Below are 6,000 nucleotides of genomic sequence, written 5' to 3' on the forward strand. Positions count from 1 at the left end.
TTATAAATGTCTAATGGCATAATTCTCTGGGGTAGCTCAACAGTTAGAAAGTACTGATCGCAAAACCGAACATAGTTTGTAGTGTTCGGTCAGAACTCAGCTTGTCGTTGTCTTATCCATTTTGTTACTCTAGCCTCATTTTCGCAACTTATGTATTCGGCAGGAAAATTCGGCAGGAATAATTCATTAGAGTTAGAAAACGACAGTAACGAGAACAACTATAACACTAAACAATAAAGGACATCCATCACTCGTCCAAAGCCGACAATGGCTGAGGAACCAAAAGACAAAAATATTTCGTAATTTTTACAATATTCCCAGAGTGCTAAATTCAAAAGTTTAAGTTTAAATGTAAATCGTTTCTTATAGACAACTCAGTCTACTCTGTATATAGATTTTCAGTGGAAACTAGTTGCATACGTAGTCTAGAAGAGAAAGACGTTGTTAGTTTTTTTGGTTTCGCTTGTAATATTAGTGCTGGTAAATGTTAATATGTTTATTTTTATGAAAGTGAGGCCACTTTAGTAGAGAATAATGAATAACTGGCCTGCATGTTTCCATCCACACAAAATTATTTTGTACACGTAATTTGTAGGGGTACTCTTTCCAGATCATTTATAAAGGAATTGAGTAGCTAATGTGTGGAACTTGGAATTTACTTACTACTCTGAGACCCAAGGCATAGCTGAGTTACCCATTTGGCCCTAATAACCAAGTGAAGCAGTGAGCGCAAGGGTGCAAGACATAGTCGATTCTGAGCCAAATGCCATACCACAGAACACTTCATGGAAGCTGGCGTTATTAAAGCGCAAGACTATTCAGTATTAAGGAGGTGATGACTGACAACAGAAGACGCAATTTTTTTCATCATCTTTCTGATTGGACTGATGCGGCCTGTCACGAATTTCTCTTCTCTTTACCAGTCTCTTTATGTTAGATTAGTACTCGCGCCCAATGTCTTCAGTTATTTCCTGGATGTATTCCAATCTCTGTCTTACTCTACAGTTTTTACCTTCCGCAGCTCCATGGAAGTTATTCCTTGCTGTCTTAATTCTTGCCCTTCAGATTGTCAATATTTTCCATATATGCCGCTTCTCACCAATTCGGCGGAGAACCTCCTTTCTTATCAGTCCACCGAAATTTCAATATTGACACTCAGTGAGTGTAAGACTATTATCAGTCTAGTTGAGGGCCAAAAGTTTTCTCACCCTCAACGCTTATGAAGAGGAGCGTGTCAGGACTGAGTAGCTAATGATTTGATCGTTACGCTACTGTCGGTTTTTTCGCAGTGCCTCACGCAATCGTCCTAACACTTGATGGTAGTAATATTAGTCACGTTTGGTACTTCGTATTACAAATTAATGATGGATATCAGCATCGACATCAAAGTCTGTTCTGTGCGAATCACTGTCGAGTACATGCCAAGGCCTATTTTTCATTACACCATCTGTTAAGAATTTCCGCTTCGTTGATACATAGAGCGTTGGAGCAATGACTGCCTGTACTCCTCAATGCAAGACGGTATTTACCTAATGTACCACGCGCGATGTATATGGGATGCATAAAGTAGAGCGCTGAAGAAAATTCCTAGTTAATTGCCATAAAAGACGCTTCTTAAACTTTTATTGCACTGCAGCTACTTTATTGGGGAGCGCTGAGAAGAAGATAAGAGGATAATGCTAGAGCCTCAGGAAAGCGGGCCAGACCGCTGCCGAGGTTCTCACGAGATGTAATCCGACTTCCTTCGAGCGTCAAGCGTTAAGATGTTACAACATTTCTGTGACTGTCTCTCTCTCTCTCTCTCGCCATTTTAACAAGTCTATGATCATTAGCATGGCCCTCTTAGCACGCGCTCGACACGTACAGCTAGTATGCCCTGATATGGGTCCCCTATACTGCAGCAGTAACCACGTAGAATGGTTTTGTATGCAATCTGCTTTGTAGAGAAACTACTGTTTTCCAGTATCCTACCAATGCTGTGCTCCCACTTGTTTCACCCACAACTGAACGTTTGTGGTCGCTTCACATTATGTCTCCATACACTGTTACCCTGAAATAATTGCATCACGTGACTGTCTCTGGTTGTGATTTATTAATAATGTAGCCATGGGATGTCACTCTTCTACGTTTCGTGAAATTCATAGTTTCGTGTTTCTCTTAAGCCTGATCGGTCTTACATACATTCTAGTAATCTGACTGGAGTTTAATGCAAGTTTCATTCGATCGAATTTCCTCATACATAACTTCTTCATCTAAAAAAGACCGAATACTGCAACTGACACCTTCAGATAACTCGTTAATGTATAACACATGTCTGGAGCACACCAGGTATTACTCCAGTGGCTGCTGCTGAGTGTTTATCTAGGATAAATGCGGGATCCTATCTGCGATGAAATATCTGTCCCGTTGGAAAAAAAAGAGTGTGGTGATGGGGAGGTCTTCCAGTGACTTGACTGATGCTTGGTTTCTGTATTTATAACAAGGCCTCGGGAGAAGACAACATTCTATTGGAAGTACTGATAGCCTTGGGAGAGCCAGTCCTGACAAAACTCTACCATCTGGTGAGCAAGACGTATGAGACAGGCAAATTACCCTCAGATTTCAAGAAGAATATAATAATTCCTATCCCAAAGAAAGCAGCTGTTGACAGATGTGAAAATTACCGAACTATCAATTTAATAAGTCAAGGTTGCAAAATACTTACACGAATTCTTTACAAACGAATGGAAAAACAGGTAGAAGCCGATCTTCAGTTTGGATTCCGTAGAAATGTTGGAACACGTGAGGCAATAATGACCCTACGACTTATCTTAGAAGCCAGATTCAAGAAAGGAAAATATATGTTACTAGCATTTGTAGACTTAGAGAAAGCTTTTGACAATGTTGACTGGAATACTCTCTTTCAAATTCTGAAGGTGTCAGTGGTCAAATGCAGGGATTGAAAGGCTATTTACAATTTGTTCAGAAACCAGATGGCAGCTGTAGGAATCGAGGGGCATGAAAGGGAAGCAGTGGTCTGGAAGGGAGTGAGACAGGGTTTTAGCCTGTCTCCGACGTTATTCAATCTGTATACAGAGCAAGCACTAAAGGAAAAAAAAGAAAAATTTGGAGTAGGAATTAAAATCCATGGAGAAGAAATAAAAACTTTGAGGTTTGCCTATGACATTGTATTTCTGTCAGACACAGCAAAGGACATGGAAAAGCGGTTGAGCGGAATGGACAGTGTCTTGAAAGGAGGATATAAGATGAACATCAACAAAAGCAAAACGAGGATAATGAAATTTAGTCGATATAAATCGGGTGATGCTGAGGGAATTAGATTAGGAAATGAGGCACTTAAAGTAGTAGATAAGTTTTGCTATTTCGGGAGCAAAATAACTGATGATAGTCGAAGTAGAGAGAGTATAAAATGTCGACTGGCAATGGCAAGGAAAGCGTTTCTGAAGAAGAGAAATTTGTTAACATCGAGTATAGATTTAAGTGTCAGGAAGTCGTTTCTGAAAGTATTTGTATGGAGTATAGCCATGTATGGAAGTGAAACATGGACGATAAATAGTTTAGACAAGAAGAGAACAGAAACTTTCAAAATGTGGTGTTAGAGAAGAATGCTTAAGATTATATGGGTAGATCACATAACTAATGAGGAGATACTGAATAGAACTGGGGAGAAGAGATTTTTGTGGTACAACTTGACTAGGAGAAGGGATTGGTTGGTAGGACATGTTTTGAGGCATCAAGGGACCATTATTTTAGTATTGGAGGGCAGTGTGGAGGGTAAAAATCGTAGAGGGAGACCAAGAGATGAATACACTAAGCAGATTCAGAAGGATGTAGGTTGCATTAGGTACTGGGAGATGAAGAAGCTTGCACAGGATAAAGTAGCATAGAGAGCAGCATCAAACCAGTCTCTGGACTAAAGGCCACAACAAAGACAACACTTACAACACAACATTTCGTCAGCGCGTATGGTTTACGCCAAAAACCATGATGTTCACACATTGTTCTGTCATGCCAACAGCTTAAGTACACCATGTGGTCAAAAGTATCCGGACACCCCCAAAAACATTCGTTTTTCATATTAGGTGCATTGTGCTGCCCCCTACTGCCAGGTACTCCATATCAGTGACCGCAGTTGTCATTAGACATCGTGAGAGAGCAGAATGGGGGACTCCTCGGAACTTACGGACTTCGAACATGGTCAGGTGATTGGTTGTCACTTGTGTCATATGTCTGTACGCAAGAGTTCCACACTCCGAAATATCCCTAGGTCCACTGTTTCCGATGTGATAGTGAAGGGACACTTTCAGCACAAAAGCGTACCGGCCGACCTCGTCTGTTGACTGACAGAGAACTTCGACAGTTGAAGACTGTTGTAATGTGTAATAGGCAGACATCTATCCAGACCATCACACAGGTATTACAAACTGCGTCAGGAGCCACCGCAAGTACTACGACAGTTAAGCTGGAGGTGAGAAAACTTGGATTTCAAGGTCGAGCGGCTGCTCATAAGCCACGCCGGTAAATGTCGAACGACGCCTCGCTTCGTGTAAGGAGCGTAAACATTGGACGATTGAGTAGTGGAAAAACGTTGTGTGGAGTGACGAATCACTGTACACAATGTAGCGATCCGATGGCAGGGTGAGGGTACGGCGAATGCCAGGTGAACGTCATCTGTCAGCGTGTGTAGTGCCAACAGTAAAATTCGGAGGGGATGGTGTTATGGTGTGGTTATATTTTTCATGGGGTAGCTTGCACTCTTGGTTGTTTTGCGTGGCTCTATCACAGCAAAGACCTACATTGATGTTTTAAGCACATTCTTGCTTCCCACTGTTGAAGAGCAATTCGGGGATGGCGACTGAACCTTTCAACACGATCGAGCACCTGTTCATAGTGCACGGCCTTGGGCGGAGTAGTTACACGAACATAACATCCCTGTAATGGACTGGCCTGCACAGAGTCCTGACCTGAATCCTATAGAACACATTTGGGATGTTTTGGAACGCCGACTTCGTGCCAGGCCTCACCGATTGACACCGATACCTCTCCTCAGTGCTGCAATCCGTGAAGAATGCTCTGCCATTCCCCAAGAAATCTTCCAGCACCTGATTGAACGTATGCCTGCGAGAGTGGAAGCAGTCGTCAAGGCTAAGGGTGGGCCAACACCATATTGAATTCCAGCATTACCGATGGAGGGCCCCACGAACTTGTAAGTCATTTTCAGCCAGGTGTCAGGATACTTTTGATCATGGTGTATCTCCGAACACATAAAATTGTGGTTATGAAATGAAGCACTCACGTGAAACTTTACAGTATGAAGTAGTAAAGTGATTAAAAAAAGAGTGTACTCGTGATAGTTCGGCTGAAGTCTTCACTTCTACGAATGTAGTGTACACAGGGAGGAATTCTTGTGACCTTTGTGGCACTCCTCTTGTCTCCACTCATGCACGGGAAATATTATTAACAAGATATTGGTTGTCATATCAAATGCATTATTGTAGTATATGCTTCAGCTGTTGGGATTCTGGATTTATAAAAAGGTGCAGCCACTAACATTTTTAACCGTTGCATCAAATATACAACTTGCAAAAGTTTGGAGATAAAGGAATTAATAGCGCAGAATTTGTTAGTTACCTGTTATTTCATCAACAGATTTTAAAACGATGTTAGTGTTGTTATATTAATACAAACATAAGACATATTTGTTAGCTAAAAAAAATCAGAACTATAATTTATTACAGGTGCATTTACACCAGTTTCAGAAAATGAGTATTGTCTTCAAAAGCCATAACGTAACTCTAAAAACAAAAATCGGACTTTTTCACTGCTATGTATATTATTTACTCCTGTACGTGAGCGCTGTCTTCAAAAGCCATACCCTAACTCTAAGAACAGAAATCAGACTTTTGCTTTGCTCTGCGTATTCTGTCCTTCTGTAATGGGTAGAGAAATAGATAGACCTTGCATAAAAACACGGAGGAGAAGTTGGAGGCCTTCGAATTG

Source organism: Schistocerca americana, chromosome 1 (genome assembly GCF_021461395.2).
Source record: "Schistocerca americana isolate TAMUIC-IGC-003095 chromosome 1, iqSchAmer2.1, whole genome shotgun sequence".
Classification (NCBI taxonomy): domain Eukaryota; kingdom Metazoa; phylum Arthropoda; class Insecta; order Orthoptera; family Acrididae; genus Schistocerca; species Schistocerca americana.